The sequence below is a fragment of the Hylobates moloch genome, unplaced genomic scaffold, assembly GCF_009828535.3.
Source record: "Hylobates moloch isolate HMO894 unplaced genomic scaffold, HMol_V3 SCAFFOLD_13, whole genome shotgun sequence".
Classification (NCBI taxonomy): domain Eukaryota; kingdom Metazoa; phylum Chordata; class Mammalia; order Primates; family Hylobatidae; genus Hylobates; species Hylobates moloch.
The window spans coordinates 22,175,824-22,198,606 of NW_026652288.1; the positions used below are offsets into that span (position 1 = coordinate 22,175,824).

At 36.1% G+C, this 22,783-nt stretch overlaps 1 long non-coding RNA gene across 1 annotated transcript in view; it reads right to left on the bottom strand.

Moving 5' to 3' along the window:
* Window positions 1-22,783, bottom strand: part of LOC131381044 (uncharacterized) — a 135,784-nt gene that overhangs the window by 1,157 nt on the left and 111,844 nt on the right. Inside the window, exon 2 of the long non-coding RNA XR_009209460.1 lies at window positions 14,229-14,318. This is a non-coding gene — a long non-coding RNA (uncharacterized LOC131381044). The remainder of the gene's footprint in view (window positions 1-14,228; window positions 14,319-22,783) is intronic.

Sequence of the window (22,783 nt, forward strand, 5' to 3'; positions counted from 1 at the left end):
TTTTTTTTTTTTTAAGAGACGGAGTCTCACTCTGTCGCCCAGGCTGGAGTGCAGTGGCATGATCTTGGCTCACTGCAACCTCCGCCTGCCTGGTTCAAGCAATTCTCCTGCCTCAGCCTCCTGAGTAGCTGGGACTACAGGCACACGCTGCCACGTCCGGCTAATTTATTTTGTATTTTAGTAGAGACAGGGTTTCACCGTATTCCCCAGGCTGGTCTTGAACTCCTGAGCTCAAGCAATCCACCAGCCTCAGCCTCCCAAAGTGCTAGGATTACAGGCATGAGCCACCGCGCCTGGCATCACCACAACTTTCTAGATTACCTATTGCTATTCCTATTCATGGATGAGAAAACTAAGGCTCAGAGATATTAAGAATTTTGCAAAGGGTTGCACAGTTTGGCAATTTGGTAAATCATGTTTTCTATCATTCTTTCATTGTTTTGTGTATAAATCACAGGAACGAATATTCTAAGAGTAAAGATGAACATGGACAAGAAGTTTAATACAAGTGGTAGTTGAACACCTGCCGATAGACAAGTTCAATTAATGTTCATAGATAAAGAAGGTAAGGCATTGCATTTGTCCCAACAGGAGACATGTGCAAGGACTGAGGAAGGTTGCTTCTCATTCACCCTTTCTCAGGGAGTTATGTAAGGATATGATTCAGAAAATGAAGAATTGCTCAAAAAAGAGAAAAACTCTGGATCCAAGAATAAGTAGACCCAGCAAGGTCAAACAATGAAAAGAGTTCTTGTATTTACTTGTATATCACTACTCCGATTCTAAATCTAACTTTGGAATTCTAGCCCCAGATTTGAAGTTGGTCGAGAATAGATTCTGCTCTTATCTCTTCACTTGCTCCAATCTCTTCTTCCCCAAACTATAAATATTTAGTATTGTGTTGGTAGTTATAGAATGAAGTCACCGTTTCTTACCCATCTCATAAGATACTGGTTCTCATTAAATCCCAAGTAACTACTAGAAGCCCCAGTTGAAACTTGAGTTTGGAGCACAATGTAGGTTCTATAAAAACCTAGGGACCCCATTTATAACATAGTAGGGCTAAAGTTAGTGCTTCATGGGACAGAATGGAACACAGTTATTCAAATGTTCTTTGTTATCAGAATACCAGTACCTCTTATTCCAAATCAGCCCTGGCAAGCATGAATGAATAGTTGGTCCTTTAGCGGGCCTCAGCAACAAAACCTAAAGGGAAATTTGCCTTCAGCCTGGAATGTGCAGTCACAATCGCTGTGTAATTAGTGGTGACCAGCAGGAAGTTCAATTGTGTTTTTCACATGGTCTGAAGAAGCTGATTTGCTCTCATTCAACTAACCCAATAGGGAATGTTGGACGTAAAAAATCAACTGATTCCCAAATCCCATTTTAATTATTTGTTGTAGGCCCCAGTGGCCAATTTCATCAGAGAGTTTGTTCCATTTGGGTGAGAATGCTTATACAGAATACCATGGAGACTTATTTCCAGAGATGGCAAAAAAATGTGTGTTCCTGAAATGAAACCTTTCCATTATTTGCAGAAAATATAAAGGCACTGCTTCTATTAACTTTCCAGCTATCACTGATTTCATTTAAGCCAAAATATTAGATTTAGTCTATTCACAATACTGTAATCACAGCATAGTTATCGCTTTGAATTGCTGGTATTTCTACCTACTTCATTTTAGTACTTAATTTGTTTCTTTTTTTTAACATGTTATACCTCAGTATTTTAATTATACTCAGCTGAATGTATCTGAATGCTCTCAGCATGCTTCATTATTTATATTAGTGGAAAAGCACATAAAATCAAATTGCATGCTGACATCCTATAATTTGTACTTGCATATCTCTAAAATAGATTTCTATAGATACAGCAACTATTCACAGTGGCTCAAGATATGCTGTGATTTTAAAATTTAACTGAATTTTAATGTACTCCAAAAATAAAATTTATGAGTTTTCACTAGAAAATGTCTTATCTGATTATTCATATTCTACAATTATTAACTGCTCCTATTCTGCATTTGATTGAATTGTAAAAAGGTGAATTTCTTCTCTTCCTACCCAGGCATTAAGCTGTAATTTCTGCATTTTCAGTTTTCCATACCTAAATTGGAAATTATGTTAGATCTACTGAAATATCAAGTATAAATAAAATATAAACCTTTTTTAAATAGAAATGGACATTACCATTTAATTTAGTCAGGAGCTGTATGGCCACGTCGCCTTTCTCACCATAATTTTTTGTGTGTGTGGGTTATGTAGACACCCTTTATCAAAAAGTTGATTTAAACTCTTTCCTTTTTCATTTGGAATTAAGAGGCAGATGCCCCAGAAAGTATTATGAAATCCTATGCTTTTATTTTTAGTACCTCTTCAGAGGACTCAGCTATGTTCTTGGTTTTGGCAAAATCATCTCTCCATCAGCTTGTCTCAGACTAGGATTCCCCATATAGATGCTTTGGTTTGGTCTTTAGGCTTATTCTCAACATTTAAAAGGCAGATAAATAGTAGAGAACACTGCCAAAATGTGTTTCTTCTTTGAATAATCAGAGGCCCAGATGATATTAGTAGAAATTTCCTCTGTGATTAGAGTTTTCTCCACTGTGCCACACGTGACTGTGAGAGAAAGAAGAGAAATGGTCCGTGGAGTTGAGGGTAGAAGAGAGAATATAGCAAGCCTTTAAAGAATAAGCAAGCCAATGGAAGGCAGAATGAGCAATACAAGGGCTTTTCATGTGAAGCCATTTCCTGAAGGAAGAGGAAAGCATATCATGAATTTAAAAAAACAACACATACATAAGTAAAGTATTATAATGGGGCTTGCGATTAGTTAAAACACAAAGCAAGAATGCATGAATGATGAGAAATAAGATCTAGCACCTGAGAACAGAGGGGCTTTGCACAGGTGAAGATCCTGGCCGCATTTACTTCATCTGACAGGCAATGGGGAGCTCTTGAATATTTGTGTGCAGAATGCTGGAGGTTGTCCGGGTTGTACTGCAGGAAAATGAATCTGGCAGTGTGTGGGGGATATTGGGTATATTACTGGAGGTTGAGTAAACAATTTGGAGGCTATTAGAGCAACCCGGGAAATAGCTGATTCAATTTAAGTCCAATTTGGCAATTTAGTGAGTGCCTAAATTGAGAAGGGCACAGTGCTAGACAGTGGGTAGGCACAAGTAATAAGACAATCTTTGTGGCTCTCTGAAGTCAGGGACCTATGATATACTTAGTGTTGGGAGAAGAAAGAAAGGAGATCTATCAGAAAGGAGGGAACAAGGGAAGAAGGAAACAGAAAAGGGAGGAAGAAAAGCAGGCAGAAAGGAAAGATGGGACTGAGGAAGGCAAGGAAATGATTTAACCATAGATGGAGAATAGCAAATAAAAAAATCTGTATAACTATCTGCTAATAACTATAAAAACTTTAAAGAATTACACAATTTAATAACAAAAAAAAATGATTAAAATTAATTCATTTGCCAGAGACTATCGGGGTATAGAAATATCTGGTTTCCTCTTCTTTCTGATGACACAGATATATATGAGCAGAAAGGCTGTGCATCACTTACAGCGTAGCCCGTACTGACCTCACACTCTCAGTTCTCCATCCTCCTCTGCGTGCTGGCGTAATGGAGTAGATCTGTTTTCTCCTTCCCTTGTTCCCTCCTTTCTGATAGATCTCCTTGCTTTCTTCTCCCAACACTTACTAAGTATATCATACATCTGTGACCTCCAGCCTTCTGCACATAAATATTCAAGAGCTCCCCGTTGTCTGTCAAATTAAGTAGATGCAGCCAGGATCTTCACCTGTGCAAGGCCTACAGGAGGACTAATCCACAAAATGAAAGGAAGGTGGAACTGGGAATGCCTGAGTGAAAGAAAATCCTTCCATCCCAACATGCTGTATTAGATAGTGGCTTGAATGATGATTACTTGTTTATTGTATTAAGCCATGTAAGTACATTATCCCACCCTTCCTGAAATGGAAAAATATGTTCAAGAACTACCAATCAAATAGACACTGATTTCATTGATATCATAAGCATGTTCTACCAATCATCCAAGAAAAAGATAATTGCAGATAATAATTAAAGAACCTAGGTTTTGGGAAAATACCCTGACTGATTTTAGAAGCTGTAAAAACTTGACAATGTGTGTGTGTGTTTATGAAACAACCTAATTTATTAACATAGATGTATGTAAATATAGCATATGTATAATTTTATAAATAAAAGTTCAGGGATATAATCTGTAATTGTGCAAAATTTATTCTGAGCAAGAAAGGATACAAAGTTTAAAAAGTCTAATATATTTTATTACTTTAAGTGGTAGACTAAGAACTACAATATTATCTCGAAGAACATTAAAGAGTGTTTGATAAAAATCAAAGTTCACTTCTAAACTTCAAAAAATCCTTTAAATAAAATTAAAACAGAAAGTAATTAACATGAAAAATATATATATAACCGATATCAGCAACAAATATCACAATAGAGGCCTTCATATATATTAAAGTTTGTTATAAGGAGTGCTTCCTATCACTATTATTATTCTATAATGTTATAAATTTTCCAGGGGAGTGGAAAGAAAAATGCCACAAGAAAAAATTAAAACCAAATTTCAGTAATTTTAAATAATATGATTGCTGACCTATACAATGTGAGATAATCAACTGAAAAATAGTTGGATTCACGATATGATATGTCAAGATATTAGTTGCTTAAACAATAATATTAATACACCCTTCAGAAGCTTACTAAAGAACACTCACACACACACATATATGGGAAAATGAAGAGTCATACAAAGTTCTTATTTAAAGATAAACACATGATTTTACCTCTCCCCTAAAATTTTCTTATTAAGTTAAAATTATTCAAAACTCTACTTAATTTAATATTGGGAGATAATAAACTGATTAAAAATTTCACCAAGAAGAGGAAGAAACAATATCCAACGTCATTTTTTAAAAGCAAAGTCTGCAGTATACTGAAATTTGTTGCAACATATATTAAAATGCATTGTGGTGTCTTAGTATTGGAAGTAATATGGTAAAGAGCTATTTCAAATAGAGAAAGGTGGGTTTTTCAATGATTAGCATTGACATAAACAGCTAATTGCTTATAAAAAGAAAATAACATCCCTTCCTCACACTTTATTCACATGCAAATTTCTAGCTGGAAGGATATGTAAATGTAAAAATGAATGAATCAATTAATAAGAATGGACTTACTAATATAAGAATGAGTATTTCTATAATATTTAGGGTGCAGAAAATAAGTAAAAAGGACATAACAGAACAACACCACACTTTTTAAAACTTCAAGTTTAAAAAATCATTAAAATGAAATTGAAAAATATTAAATGTATTTACAACACATATCAATTCAAGCAGTGATTATGTTAATACATTATTGTGTTATTATAAAGATCTATTGCTGTATGATAAGATAAACAACAAAGCAAAAGAACTGAAAAGGTTAGAAAATAGAAACAGGTGCTTTACAAAAGACCTATGAACACGTAAAAACTGCACAAGTATAATCATAATGAAGTGAATGCAAATTACAACCAGGATACACTATTTTTCTCTATCAAGCTGGCAGAAACTATAAAAAGAGAACTGCCAGTGTTGTCAAGGGTTGGAGGAAAACAGAAATGCTTCCATAGTGCTGCAGGTCTATGAATTGGCACAACCTTCCTGAACAGCCATATGCAAAGCATTTTAAAAAGGAATAAGAATGTGCAGACTTCTGATTAGTAATTTTTCCCTTCAGGTAACTAGCAGCACAGATATAAGTAATAATTTACAAACACTATCACATAGAGTTTTCCAGCAACATTTTTTATAATAGCAACAACAAAAAAGAAAAAATCAGTTACATCTTCAATGGTAACATCATAGTTGGCTAAATGTGTTCATAATATAGATTTAGGTTTAAAGGTCGAGTTAACGTATATCATAAGATGGAGCAATCTCCATTTGTATCACAGACATAAGTAGATGTATACATTTATGCTTACACACACATACCACACACACATGATTACATGCACTAAACTGGAATCATAATGGAAGAAAATAATTCTGTGATCACTTCTGAGGAGTGGACTTACAATCTTTTTAAATTTCTTTGGCTTACATCTATTTTATACTTTTTCAAAGATGCACCAAATAGAATTGCATTTAGGAAAACAAATATGTTATTTTAAGATACAAAGAAGCCCAGAAAAGATATTGTAAGAAAACAGTTATCATATTCTTCTCATATGGTAAAAATACCCGACTTGGGTAATGGAAATATCAAATTCATTGGTGGTCAAGAATCTTCTTCTAACTAGGTCAAATTAGGTTATACTCTATGACAAATTGCTTCCTCTGTGTAAGCCTCACGTTTTTCCTTGGCAAAAGGAGAAGATTCAACTATATGTTTCCTGAAATCCCTTGAGATTTCATGATTACTGAAAGTATGTTGCACACACATGTAATTTATTTGCATTGTTTTAAACTCTCTAATTTTCTCCCTAATATATAAGCTTCTGTGTCCTGATTCTTTGCTGAGGGAAAAATTATACTTTCTCTTTTGTTATCAAAATACAAGATCTGGTCAAGTAGGGGGGTCTAAAACAAAATAAGTGAGTCCCATCTCCATTGCTCTGATCAGACAGTGAAGAGAGGAGTCACACAGGGACTGGGGGAATCTATGCCGGTGAATGCCTAGTGGAGAAGCTGCTCTGTCACATGAGGAGAAAAGCAGAGAAGTGTATGGAGCCAGAAGAACTTTGAGCAACAGAAGTTGGGTGACCATATAATTTATCTCAAAAACAGGGACTTTTGGAGAATTTAAGGAGTATTTACTAAAAATTATTCTGAAACAATAGGTAAAATGAGACTGCCCCAGGAAAAATAGGACTTGAGATCATCCTAAATATAAGTCCTGGAATTCAGGGAAAAAATATTCTTCTCCCTGAATAAAACCTAAGAAGAAAGAAAAGAAGTTACATTTAAGTGATAAAATCTGTCATTGAGGGACATTTGAGAGAAGTTTGCTGGCCACTAAGAAGGTGCCACCCTCATACAAACTGTAGATGTGTTAACTTTCCAACGATTTGAGATCTTCCTGGATTCAACTTCATACTCATACAGAGGCCTGCTGGCTGGAGTATTATTTACACTCCTAATAAAATTTTAAAGAACATAATGATTTGTTTATCACACCACCATAATTCTTTGGGTCACTAAACATGTTCCTACGTTTAACTATTCTTGTAGAGTATCCAGCACACGACACTGAGTGACCAACCATTGTTGTTTGAGGACAGGATACGAGACTTTCAGTGCTAAAACCAGGATAGTTCCTGGAAAATCGGGATGGTTGGTCACCCTACCAACAGATCAAAACCTCCCTCTGGTAAGGTACTCAACTGATTTTCTCTCTATTCATTTCCATATTTTGATGTTTCTGTTCTCTAAATTGTGTCTAAATTGTGCAATAAATATTGTTGTGGGCTGAATTTTGTCCTCCCAAAATTCATGTGATGAAGCCTAATCCCTAGTACCTTGAAATAGGACTGTTTGGAGATAGAGTCTTTACAGAAGGAATTAAGGTGACATAAAGCTGTTGGGGTGGGCCCCAATCCAATATGAATCGTGGCCTTCTAAGAAGAGGAAGAGACACCAGAGATACACAGGCACAGAGAAAAGGCCATGTGAAAACCAGAAGAAGACAGCAATATGCAATCCAAGGAGAGAGGCTCTCAGAAGAAACCAATCTGGTGATGACTTGGTCTTGAACGCTTACCCTCCAGAGCTGTGAGGAAATAAATTTCTGTTGCTAAAGTCCCCCCAGCATGAGGCACTTTGTTATGGCCTCCTTAGCAAACTAATAGAAAGACACCAAAGAGCCATTTTGTCCTAAACCTCATTACCTAAAAGACTTGAAAATCTAAATTCTCTAGAGGAATGGTTTCATGGTGGTTGGAAATGTGGCAATCCATCTAGTTTCAATCTAATTTATTTTCAGCGATTTATACTCTAGGAATAGCTATCCAGATTTTTCACAGGGCTTCAAATTGCATTTCATTTCTCCTTCATTAAGAAACCTGCATGATTTGCATTCTGTCCATCTGTCCAAGTTCATTTCATCTCTCTGAAGAGTTGACCTGTCTTTCTGCTTAGTACATATAATTGGTTTTGATGTCCATGTTAGATCAAGTTTAATTATCAGGTGGCCAATAGTCCCCAATGGCTTAGTTATTCCAAGGTTACTCATTTAGAATATATTGTTATTTAACAACACATCAGAACTGAAATTATTGTAGTTAGAGTCTGTCATTTAAGCCTTTAAATCATAACCACAGTACATTATAGTTTTGTTCACTAATTACTAAGTATATTATGAAAAAGCAAATTAACATTTTGAAAATAAGCAGCCAGCATTACACTCATGAAAGTAGAAAAATACTTTTTTTTTTCCCTTCTTATTGGGAAGACTTTAAATTTAATCTTTTTTTCTTACTTTAACATTTAAATTTCTTGTTGAAATAGAAGCACAGGTTCTTGGTCTCAGTTGACTAGAGAATCATGTACTTCACTGAAGATCACTATTAGGCCAAATAAGTGGTGATCTGATCTGGTGTTAATTTTAGTCTCGGCTTCAATAACTCTTCTCTGAAGTCTCCTAAGCAGATGGGGTGATCTTATTCCTAATATTACCCACTGTTCTCCCTCCCCTAGTTCACCGTTTGTTATAATCGGAGACACTCCTGATTCTTTTTATTTTTCGTGAGAGTATTCCCTGAAAGCGTTATGGACATAGACAAATATTCTCTCATCTATCCAAATATTCTCTCTTCTATCCAGAAGCTCTCATTACTTAAATGTAATTCCCCCCCAAAAAAATATTAAGAAGAAGGGTGTTGAACATTGTATAAACTGTTCTTTAAGACAGGATCAAAGATTGAATTCCTTCCCAGGGTTGCTGAGACTGTACAGACATGAAAGATTCTAACTATTGCCTCGTATAGCACCTGGGATACAGTAGGCCCTTGATAAATGTATTTTCAACCAACTAAGTTAATATTTTCAGAAAAAAAAACACTATAAGAAGATAATTTGGCAAGGGGAACCATCAAGGTTAGATGTTGAATAGATTCTGAACTATTAAAGTAGACATGAAGTACGAACAAGAGTAAGATGATATTGAGGAAGAAGCACATTTACCTAAGAATCTGCAGGCAGCTAAAAGTAAGTAGGTGCATAGCTTCTGAAGTCTTCACAGTGCAGGCAACCAAATTCAAGAGATGTAGTTTCTTTATGATATCACCATTTATGGTTTAGCTCTGATGGAAGTTTACCTCAAAAGACAGCACTGGCAGAATTCGCCCCAATTGCCTCAGCCTGCCCAGAGGATGCAACTTATGAGGCCTGCTTTGCAGACAATTGTGATGGTGTGATCATTTCTTCGGGGGCAGGCTCAGTGGTATTGTAGTCTTTTGAACTGGAAGCAGTAAGAGTGGAAAATATAAATACAATCCAACTGTTAATCTCCTTGATCCCGTCAAGACAATATGCATATTTTATGCAGGAGAACATTCATAATCACATGATATTGTTCTTTAAAATCAAAGGTTACATTCTCCTTTGCATTTTCAAAAATATTTCACTCCATATTGCCTTAGAATCCTCTAATAGGATTTCCTATACTGTACTTTCAATTTGATTCTTTACATTTGTTTTTTCTTAACTATTTTTATATTTACTTATGAGGTAATTTTCATAATGCATAATTTATGCTACACTGAAAGATGGAATCAATGATCTTAAATAGAAATGAAAATGTTTCATGTTTCAAATTTGTTTTGGCTAATACTTTTATGACTATATTATTTTTATTTTTTGGACTTTTATTTTATGGAATATATTTGTAGCTAATCTTTCCTTAAAATTACTTGCCCATTTGAAAGACTTATTTTATTGGCATATGAGATTTCTCTTTTGCTATCTCCTGAAGCCAGAAGACTTGCTAATGTTTAGGTATCTTTATTTCTCTTAGGATGGGTATCAGTTAGGGTTACATTTGGCTGCAAGTAAAACAGTCCCAGAAAACAACAGCTTACACAAGATGTCACTGATTTTTCTCTTAAATAAAAGAAGATGAGAAGTAATCCAGGATGAGCATACTTGGCAGTATGTACTTAAACTGACTCCAGTGGTGCACTAGGCTTTGGCATTTCTCCTCAAATCCAAGATGGACACCAGAGCTCAAGACCACATCCACAGCAGGACAGACAAAGAGAGAAAGAACAGCCCACCATCTCCCTCTAAGGGGACCTCCCAGAAGTCTCATGTAACATTTTTATGTATATCTTACACAATTTGGTCTCAGAACCACATCTACATTTAAGGAAATTCTAGAAATGCAGTTTTTGGTAAACACATAGAAAAATCAACATTACCTTTCCTGGAAAATCAGGAGAATAAATGTCAAGAGGAAATAAATGGTTTCTAAACATGGGGATTTAAAGAGATGCCTGTTGTAATTGCAAGGTCATGCTGAATTCCTAGGCCAACATTAGCTGATGGAATCAGAGTCAGTATAACAAGAGTAGGGAGTTATATGCGTAAGTATTTGCTGAATGAAAAACACGAATGATGGAGTAATGTGTTTCTGATGTAACTTAAATGGATGAGAAATATTTGACTTCATTCTGCTCTGTTTCAAGAACTTCCTGCCTATCCCTCAGCCTGTGTTGTTAAATGCCAGGAAGTCTGGTTGAAATTTGACTGGAATAGGGATCAATATTTGTCAGCCTGGTCATAGTTTGCCCCTACTCGCTAAGTGACCTTGAATTATTTACTTTTATTGAGACTGGGTTTCCCCATTTATAAAATAGGCATAAAATACATTTTTATTGATTCACTCATTCATTCAACAGATATTTATTGATGAGTTTTTAGGTACTAGCCCTACAGCTGGACACTAGGAAGGTAACAAAAACACAGTGCATGCTCTCCCAGAGTTTAGCAGAGAAGATTGACTGAAAACAATATCCAAATTAATGTACTTTTACAAATGATTATAAAGTAAATGCAGGGTGGTATAAAATCTAATGCAAGTCCCTAACTTAATTCACAAGGCTTGTGTAAGAGCAATATGCAATGTTCATCATTGTGTTGCCTGACAGTTAATGAGTGCTCAATGTGTGTTAGTTCCTTCCCCATCCTCCTTAAGTCAGAGAAGTAAAAACATGCACAGCTGAATAAAGTACAGCATCATCACTATGGCAGTAAGTTCTGGCAATGTTGTACTGCAATCAATCAGATTCAATGCATGCAGGTGAAAGATTGAGCCTGTTTGGAGGAGAAAGGAGAGTCAAGGAAGATTTGGTATAAGACGTCACATTTAAACCAGGTTTGTTAGAATAAAGATAGGCAACAGGCTGGGCACAGTGGCTCACTCCTATAATCTTAGCACTTTGGGAGGCCAAGGCAGGAGAATCACTTGAGCCCAGGAGTTTGAGACCAGCCTGGACAACATAGTGAGACCCTGTCTTTACAGAAAAAATTCTCTTAATTAGCCAGACATGGTGGCATACACTTGTAGTCTCAGCTACTCAAAAGGCTGAAATGGGAGGATTGCTTGAGCTCAGGAGGTCAAGGCTGCAGTGAACTGTGATCACACCACTGCACTCCAGCCTGGGAAACAGAACAAGACCCTGTCTCAAAAAAAAATACAGCCATATGAAAAAAATAAAAAGTTCATCAAAAACTAAAAAAAACTAACATGTTAAAATCTCTGGTGGTATATATCAAAAACCTCAAAAAAATATCTGTACTCCCATGTTTACTGCAGCACTATTCATAATAGCAAAGACATGGAATCAACCTGTGACCATCAACAGACGAATAGATTTAGAAAATATGGTGTCTTTTGGAATATATCACCACAGAATAATACTAAGCCATAAAACAATGAAATTTTGTCATTTGCAACAATATGGATAGAACTGGAGGATATTACATTAAGTGAAATAGGACAGTCACAGAAAATCAAATATCACATGTTCTCATTCATATGTGGGAGCTAAAGGATAATTGACCTCATGGAGTTAGAGAGTAGAATGATGGCTACCAGAGATTGGGAAGGGAAGTAAGGAGGGTGGATAAAGAGGGTATAGTTAATGGGTACAAACATACAATTAGATAGAAAGAATAAGATCTAGTGTTTGGCAGCAAAACAGAGTGACTATGGTTAAAAGTAATTTATTGTATATCTCAAAATAACTAAAAGAGTAAAACTGAAATGTTCCCAACACAAAGAAATGGTAAATGCTTGAAGTGATGAATATTCCAATTACCCTAAATTGACTATTATGCATTGTTAGCTTATCTCAAAATATCTCATGCATTCCATAAATAAGTGCAACTACTATGTATCCACAATAATTAAAAACAAAAAAAATAGAATAATGAGGATTAAACCAAGAAGGGAAGTGGAGGAATTTTCAAGAGACAGAGTAGATTGAGATGTGATAATTCCAAGGTGTCTTGGGCTTCTACATAAATGGGAAGCCCATTCCATTTGCTCTCCCTCAGTTTTCTCAACCTCAGTTTTCTATGCCCCCTTCACTCCTTAATGTGCTTCCTTTTCACCCATTAAGAACTTAATGCCTTCAAATTGTCCTTCCCTATCCCTTTTAGGAAAAAAAACAAATCCATTCACTCTGGGAAGTACATAATATGCCAACTTGAAAACTCTTTAATCCAACAGTATAATAAGATTTATAAAATCCAAAAAGCCTACCAAAGCCAATGTTATTTTGAAACTAAATGCTAAAAACTTCAAACCAATTGTAAGCTAAAAATTCGATAGTTCAATTACAGTTATAGAACCTCATAAATGCTGAAACTATTTCCTAAAATGATTGAACCTAATCTCATGCCACTAAATTAAGTAGTTTTGAAAATGAGTATGTGGGTGTGTATTATTTTTTGATAATAATTTACTAAAATTAAGGTTTGTGTCTAGTGGACCCATTTTGTGAGGAAAAAGAAGGAAGAGGGCCGGGCGCGGTGGCTCACGCTTGTAATCCCAGCACTTTGGGAGGCCGAGGCGGGCGGATCACGAGGTCAGGAGATCGAGACCACGATGAAACCCCGTCTCTACCAAAAATACAAAAAATTAGCCGGGCGTGGTGGCGGGCGCCTGTAGTCCCAGCTACTCGGAGAGGCTGAGGCAGGAGAATGGCGTGAACCCGGGAGGCGGAGGTTGCAGTGAGCCGAGATCGCGCCACTGCACTCCAGCCTGGGCGACAGAGCAAGACTCCGTCTCAAAAAAAAAAAAAAAAAGAAGGAAGAAAAGCATACATAAAAATGAGGACATCATCCACCCAAGTATGATATGGTAGCCTAAACAAATAGGTATAAAAGAAAAAGCAATATAAAATCACAGTACCTAAATGAAAGGAGTAAAGTCAAAAAAAAAATCAGGAATGGGTTTGAAATTGAATGCCATTGGAATTGTGTTGGAGGCCAAAGGCTACTATTCAAAACAAAATTAAAATTCCAAATCATGTTCAGCCAAGATTAAAGAGTTGGTGAAGCTCTTAATGTTGGAATGTAAGTCATCAGCAAAAAGGAGGAAGAGATATTTGGAAAGCAATGGGGCTTTGTGCCCCCCTAAAATATGTTAACATTGATAAAAATCTTCTTCCCTGAGCAGTAGCACATTGTAATCCCTGCCTGCACCCTTGCTCATATTCTCCTTTAGGTTTTAAAAAGTTGTCCCATAGCATGAGTTGAATGCATGCATGGTGCAGACTATATCAGACACCAGGGAACCTAGGTCATGTAGCTAGGTCATCTAACCTCCTTTTATGCATAGCCCACTGTATCATTGCTAGGACTTGTTCAGTGCTATTTCAAGTGATGCCTAGGATTTTGAATTGGTGCCACTTGTAACAACCAACTTATTAAATGATTTGAGAATGATTTTAATAATTGAATATGCATAGAACAAAAAGAAAAGGAAATATCATTATAGCGATGTTGTACAAATTTCAGAAAAACGTTAGTCCTCTACACTGCATTCTCCAGACGGCATGCAACCACCCAACCCAAGGGCATTTTTCTTCTATACTCATTTTATTATTGAGTTTATTAGTGAGTAAAACAGATTATAATGAAATACTTTCACAGGTTAAGGACAAATGGGCATAATTACCATTTTAGGGGATCTTTCTCTTCTCTCAACCATTTCTTGAAGGTCCTCATGGAGATAAGAACGAGTGATTATTTTAAAAAATTAAAAATCCTAGAGAAAACAAAAAATGGTATCAGTCATGGTGCTATGAAAGCTTAGGTAATGATGGTATGAGAAGAAATATATTAAAAAGTTTTACTACAACAAGTTGAAGGCAATATGATCTAACTATGGTACCTATAATTGTACCTGAATGACAGGCAGCTTAGAGAGCTTTAATATCTATTAACTTATCTATTTGCTCACTTTACTTATTTACATTGCTCATTAATTGGTTTCTACAAAAGTAGGCTTACTTTGTTTCTCTTTATCTGTTTCCTTCTATTTTTGCAGGAACCATCTGGGCTGAGTACAGTAATTCATTAGGGCAAAAATGATAATGATTTTGATGAAATTAAACAGTCATGTCCTCATTAGGATTCCTTGTTGGTAGACTTTTGTATACCACCCACTAGTTATTGGATATTTTCTTTAAAAAATATTATCTTGAAATTATATTGTGAATATGCTGTGATAATGCACAAGACAGCGTCACAATCTCTTATCTCTTCTTTAAAATGATTTGGGTTTAGGTATCTTATTTTTATCACATTCCAGAAAGACATTGTTTTCTTAATTGGTATGCTAGTACTCTCCTGGCACCATTCCTGCATTCAAAGCCATATTTGTTTTTCATATCTGAGATTTCTATTTTTATATTCATCAGATTTGGTAACTGATTTTCTGTTTTGCTATTATTTGTACATTCTGCTCAATTTGTTAGGCTCCTCTAAACCTTATGTTTTAATCTTATTCTTTCTCTCTTATTTTTCCTTTTTATGTGACTCCATCTTTTTAAACAAAACAATTGTCACTGAATTTTCTCTGCTGGTATTATCATTCAAATATTCCTGAATTTTAACTTGCATAAATTTTTAAAGTATATCTAGTTAATGAATTATTTATGACCAACTTCTTAGCTAGGATCTTTATTTTGCCCTACATTGTCCAACTATCCCCTGATAAATCTAATGGTGAATTTGTCATTAGTAGGTACCATGTCTCTAGCCTGAGTGACATTCTTAGCAGTGGGCTTGAACTCCCTGACAACTGAGCTGCTACCTTGGTTAGAATAAGATTTAGGAAAATCTGGCAAAGATAATGAAGGATTTCCAAAATATCAGCAGCCTACTAACATTGAACTATATTAGTGTCAGCATCACCTGATGCAAACAAGCAAAAACATTACAAAATAACAGAATATAACCAAGGATATCTGTGCAAATTCAAACTTCAAATGAATTTGGAAACAGGAAAACATTTTGCAGCACAAAAGAATAACAATTCAAGAACAATCAGAGCTAAACTTGACTTGAAAAGATTTTTCACACTGTATACAAAAAGAAGAGAGGTCCTATGAAATCTATTTTAAAGAAACAAAGGAGGGCTTTGGCATTGAACAAGAGAAGGCAATGAATACATCTTTACAAATGAAAAATATGCAAAAGTAAAATTAAAATAATCATTGAAATTATTAAAATGTACAATAAGAAATGCAGAAAAACAATAGAAAGAAGAAAGAAAGGAAAATGACAAACAGGTCATGGAGAAAAGACTGTGGGTGTCTAACTTGCGAATAATACAAAGTCTTAAAGAAAACAGAACCAAAACTAGGGAACTGATCATCATAATTACATGCAATTCTTAAGAGTTCTCAGCCTCATAAGTTCATAAAGGATTTCAGGCAAAATACAAAGATATTCTCCATTTTTACATTAAATAACATGACTGCTCCAGTAATTTGGATCATGGTTTACTTGCAATTTTATTTTACAGTTTTATGTATAGAGTTCTCATCCATCTCTTATTAAAGCTATTTTTATGTATTTTACATTTTTGTTACTAATGTGAATGAAATATCAGTTTTCTTATTTCTTTTCCTAGCAAATTATTGCTTTGAGGTACGTATCTTTAAACCTTCTAATATGCTAAATTTATGCTAGACCCAATACATTTTAGCTTATTCTTTTATATTAATTTGCTATATTGTATTATTTGAATTATTCTTTGAATATTTATTCTCATTGGTTTTCCCATGTCTTATTCTAACAATTTAAATTTTTAAATAATTAAATAAGAATGATAAGACTAGAAATGATTTTTTCATATCTGTTTCCAACAGGAGTACCTAGGATTTTCACCTACAAGTATAAAATTGATTCCTAATTTAACATAGATCAACTTTGTCACTTTACAGAAGTAATACATTTTTATTTTAAAAATGAATATTTTTAAAAATGAATATTTGTTGTCAATAGTGGTTAAATATTACCAAGTGTTATGCCATTGGGACTTTTTTCTTTTTCAAGTTTTTAAATTATTGATCTATGAGTAGATTCGTTATTTCTCTCAATTTACTATCTTGGGTTTGAAATATTTCAGAAATTGAGCACGTCCCATTCAAACATTACAGATATTTTTATTTGCTTGTTATTTGGTTTTTCATAAGTTAATAAAGGAAATTTTATTATTTGTATTTGGAGAAAATTAGCTAAAGGGAACCTGAAAATGAAGGTGAGTAAAGTCACCTTTAGGCATATATTTTGAAAGTGTATAAAATAAATGCAGTATATATTATAAAAAAAGAAATAAAAGTGCATAACAGCACTTTTATTAAATAGTATCACAGTGAATAAAAAAACAAAATTAGAAAATGCAAGATAAACAATAACTAATTAGATAGAAATACAATAATTAAATATGATACAACTAAGTATGAATAAAATACCTAATTGTTAAACTGTACCATCAACCAAAAGTACTTTCCAGGATCTGAGTTAACTATCTCTTTATCTGACAGTCTGCACTCTCCTGACCAGTTAAGGGGGATTCATTTTTTTTTAATTTTAAAGAATAAAGAAAAAATTTATTCTGTAATCTTGCTATTGTATATGTGTTGTGTTTGCCTTTGTGTGTGTGTGTGTGTGTGTGTGTGTGTGTGTGTGTGTGTGTAAGAGACAGAGAAGGAATCAGAATGCATATGGCATCTGCTTGACTAATGCAACTTCACTCTTAGCAGTTTTTTTATTTTCAAAGGTTTTGCAAAAACTGAGATCATAATTTATACTGAAAACATTACTTGCAGTTCTTTAAATGCTCTCTCAGTCTAGCTGATCTCCATCTCCAGTTTTATCTTCCCAAGTGGCTATTCTCTTATACTAACTTGATATACTCTGAAATGTTCATATTAGCATTTTGTTTCAAAAGGAAATAAGCATTTATGTATTTGGAGTAAACCAATCACAACTAATTTTCTATATTATTGCATTGCTTATTGCTGTTTGAGGGTGATAGCTATGAGCTGGAAATACTTCCACTCACTAGAGATTACTATAATAGTAATAATGGGGAAGGGAGGACAGACAAATGTCCCAAGATTAAACATAGGCCCAGTAAGTTCTGATGGCGCTTGAAGGTGGATGAGTGTGCCGAGAACAAGGATTGGCTCTGTAAATGGAGATTTAAATTATACTAGATATTACAAGATCAATGAAGCCTTGACAAGAGTGCAGAGAGGGTGAAAGAAAGAACCCTAAAAGGTAACCCTAATGTATACTTTGTCTTCATTAAGAGATTTTCCTTTTAAATGTAACTATGTAATATTTTTTAAAGATATTATGGAGTAGACAAGAGTAAAAAAATGAGACCTCAGAAACAAGAACACTAGACAAAGGGGATGATAAACGAAACAATAAATACTAATCCTAAGAGTAGGGAGAAACAGCTGGCTGAGCTGAATTAAACTACTGAAACTTAGGGCAAAACCTCTACTCAGTGTTTTCCTGCTGAAGGGAAAATTCCTTGTGAATGAGGTTTTTGTCTTTCTGTTCACCATTACAGTCAAAGCATACACTGCAGTCAATGCATGCATTCATCATTCAGTAAATATGTACCCAACATGCATGTTGCTCTAGTCCCGCTTTACATCCGTGAATAAAAGAGAAATGTTTGACTTTGGACACTTTACATTTCAGAGCAGTGAGATACACAATAAATACAAGGAAGTAAATTATATAGTGTGTTAAAAGATGGTCGGTGCTATGGAAAAAAAGATTAGATGAGGGTAGGGGAGAATAAGAATGCAAGAATGAGTGGTACAATCAAAATGGACTGTTCAAGGAAGATTCCATTCGGAAGGTTATATTTCAGCAGGCTTGAAGGTGATGCAGGAGTAAGCTGTGCGACTGAGGAAAGTGAATTCCAAACAAGTTGCTGTCTTTTTAGGATATAAGTTTTCAAAGTTAAGCTTATCCATTGCTAAAATAACTGCTACACTTAAAAAGAAGAATGCTGGCCAAGTGCGGTGGCTCACGCCTGTAATCCCAGCACTTTGGGAGGCCAAGGTGGGCGGATCATGAGGTCAGGAGTTCAAGACCAGCCTGACCCACATGGTAAAACCCCATCTCTACTAAAAATACAAAAAAAAAATTAGCTGGGTATGATGGCATGCATTTGTAATTCCAGCTACTCGGGAGGCTGAGGCAGAAGAATTGCTTGAACCTGGGAGGTAGAGGTTGCAGTGAACCGAGATTGCGCCACTGCACTCCAGCCTGGGTGACAGAGACTCTGTCTCAGAAAAAAAGAAAAAAGCAGAATGCTGAGAGTTTGGAAATCAAGCAATTTTTCAGTCTTACTAACAGCCCTCTTAAACCCTAACCCTTTTTCTTGGACAAATGAATACACTTTTTCTAACTTCATTTACTTATGTAATAGATTTTTAAATAATATCTATCATTTAGGTGTACGATGCATGAAAATACTCTTCTTACAAGGCTTAGCTCATAGTGCCTATTAAATAAAAGTGAGTTATTCATTCACAAAACAAATATTTATAGAATGATGATGATCTTGATTCAAAAATCATTCTCTTCCATTCACAGCAAATTGACTTTTTTCCTATTCAGTAGGAAAATTTTAAATAGTTTTAGAATTACCTAAATTTCTAAAATGGCCATTACATAACTTAAGATTCATTAACTTGTCATGTCTTAAATGTGCTATTTGGGAATTTATCATTAATTATTTAAATTTCTTTTCATTCTCAAAGAACTTCTATTCAAATTTAAAGATACGATTATCCACTATGAAGTGATCTCATTCATTAATTCATTTATTCAATCACCTTTAATTTATTCTACCAATATTTGTTGAGTGACCTGTACCTGAAGTGGTCTGTTAGTGGTGCCTAACAATCATCTTATAGTCTCTAATCTATTTTATCCCCCATTCTCCTGGAAATTATGGCTATAATCTTCTTATGTGGAAGCTTAGACAGCCAAGTGTGATGTCTTCAGTGAACAAAGACTATTATGAGCTGGGCATGGAAGTCCATAGCATCACTTCTGCTATACTCCATTGCTCAGTCACAAGTTTACTCAGATTTAAGAGAAGGGCAATTATACCTCTTTCTTGTTAGTACAGTATCAAAGAATTACAGACTATGTTTTAAAATTGCCATTTTCTGACCTCTGGCCATACATTATTTATAATATTTTCACATGGAAAATATACTCACCCTCTGAAAGCTGTAAAACTCTCCACACATAATGACTCCATCTTGTATGGTTTGGTTGTGTCCCCACCCAAATTTCATCATGAATTGTAATGCAAATTGTGATCCCCACATGTTGTGGGAGGGACCTGGTGCGAGGTGATTAGATCATGGGGATGGTGTCCCCATGCTGTTCTCATGATAGCGAGTGAGTTTTCATGACATCTGATGATTTTATAAGGAGCTTTTTCCCCTTTTGCTCTAAACTTCTCTCTCCTGCCACCATGTGAAGAAGGGAATGTTTGCTTCTCCTTCCACCATGATTGTAAGTGAGACCTCCCCAGCCGTGCAGAACTATGAGTCAATTAAACATCTTGCTTTTATAAATTACCCAGTCTTGTGTATGTCCTTATAGCAGTGCGAGAATGGACTAAGACATTAAATCAGTACTGCAGAGAGTAGGGTGCTGCTATAAGGATACCCAAAAATAGGGAAGCAACTTTGGAACTGGGTAACAGGCAAAGGTTGGAACAGTTTGGAGGGCTTAGAAGAAGACAGGAAAATGTGAGGAAGTTTGGAACTTCCTAGAGACTTGGAGGGCTCAGAAGACAGGAAAATATGGGAAAGTTTGGAACTTCCTAGAGACTTGTTGAATGGCTTTGACCAAAATGCTGATAGTGATATGGACAATTAAGTCCAGGCTGAGGTGGTCTCAGATGGAGATGAGGAACTTGTTGGGAACTGGAATAAAAGTGGTTTTTGCTATGCTTTAGCAAAGAAACTGACAGTATTTTGCCCCTGCCCTAGAGATCTGTGGAACTTTGAATCTGAGAGAGATTATTTAGGGTATCTGGCAGAAGAAATTTCTAAGCAGCAAAGCACTCAAGAGGAACCAGAGCATTTTCTGGGGTTCAAGCCTGCTTCAGAAATTTGCACAAGTAACAAGAAGCCCAATGTTAACCAACAAGACAATACAGAACATGTCTCCAGGGAATGTCAGCCCCCTACATCAGGCTCCAGGCAGCCCCTCCCATCACAGACCTGGAGGCCTAGGAGGAAAAAATGGTTCCCTGGGCTAGACCCAGGGCCCCCCTGCTGTGTGCAGACACAGGACTTGGTGCCCTGTGTCCCAGCTCCTTCAGCTTCAGTCATAGCTAAAAGGGGCCAAAGAACACCTCAGGCCATGGCTTCAGAGGGTGTAAGTCCCAAGCCTTGGCAATTTTCACATGGTGATGAGTCTGTAGGTGCACAGAAGACCAGAATTGAGGTTTGGGAACCTCCACCTAGATTTCAGAAGTTGTATGGAAACACCTAGATGTCCAGGCAGAAGTTTGCTGCAGGTGTGGAGCCCTCAACTGGAACTTCTGCTAGGGCAGTGCAGAAGGGAAATATGGGGTTGGAGCCCTCACACAGAGTCCCTACTGGGCCACTGCCTGGTAGAGCTCTGAGAAGATGGCCACCATCTTCCAGACCCCAGAATGGTAGATCCACTGGAAGTTTGCATCATGCACCTGGAAAAGCCATATACATTCAATGTCAGCCCATGAAAGCAGCTGGAAGGGGGGCTGTACTCTGCAAAACCACAAGGGCAGAGCTGCCCAAAGCTGTGGAAGCCCACCTCTTGCATCCGTGTGACCTGGATGTGAGACGACATGGAGTCAATGGAAATCATTTTGGAGCTTTAAGATTTGACTGCTCTGTTGGATTTTGGAATTTCATGGAGCCTGTAGCCCCTCTGTATTGGCCAATTTCTCCATTTGGAATGGGTATATTTACTCAATTCCTGTACCACCATTATATCTAGGAAATAACTAACTTGCTTTTAATTTTACCAGCTCATAAGTGGAATGGACTTGCCCTGTCTCAGACGAGACTTCGGATTAGGACTTCTGGGTTAACACTGAAATGAGTTAAGACTTTGGGGGACTGTTGAAAGGGCATGATTATGTTTTGAAATGTAAGAACATGAGATTTTGGAGGGGCCAGGGGCAAAATGATATGGTTTGGCTGTGTCCCCACCCAAATCTCATCTTGAATTGTAATCTGAATTGTAATTCCTATGTGTTGCTGCAGAGACTTTATGGGAGGTAATTAGATCCTGGGGGCAGTTCCCCCATGCTGTTCTCATGATAGTCAATGAGTTCTCATGAGACCTAATGGTTTTACAAGGGGCTGTTCCCCCTTTCACTCTGCACTTCTTTCTTACCCTGCTATGTGAAGAAGAATGTGTTTGCTTCCCCTTCTGCCATGATTATAAGTTTTCTGAGGCTTCCTCAGCCTTGTGGATCTGTGAGTCAATTAACATTGTTTCCTTTATAAATTACCCAGTCTCAGGTATGTTCTTATAGCAGTGTGAGAATGGACTAACATACCATCCAAACCTCTGGACTAAGAGATGACCAAACCCCCGTGTGACTTCTAACAACATAAGGTACTGTGTTCCTAGGGTGACTCCAGCCCATCATTACAATGTTTGCCCAAGAAAATTCAACCCAGGCATAACTTAAAGTTTTTTCCAGACAGAACCTGACAGAAGGCCCCTGACCTCCCTTTTTTAGAGCATTTATTTAAAAGGGTTTATATTTGTGGATCTCTTCTCGGCCTCTTTGATATATATAAATAGCTCCTACAACTCCAGAATGTCTTTCTAAAGAACCTGAAAGCCATTGCTTTGGAATGTAATTGTCAAGAAGGATAAGATCTCTGTCTCCCAGTCTCTGTGTGAAGATAGAATCCTAATTTGCACAGTGAGTGCCAGATAGCAGACACAGGTCCTATTTACACTGACCAACACTTTACAATTTTTACCTGAGCTCCCGTTTGCACCTTCTCCATATTTCCTCATTATCACTTCAAAACACCTAGTTAACTTTGCACAAATCAGAATGGAGCTCAGCTCTTTCCTCTACTGTCAGTAGTTACTGAGTAAAATTGTTTAACTACTTTAACAAATGTCTGGATGTGTTAATCTTTGACATCCTTCCTT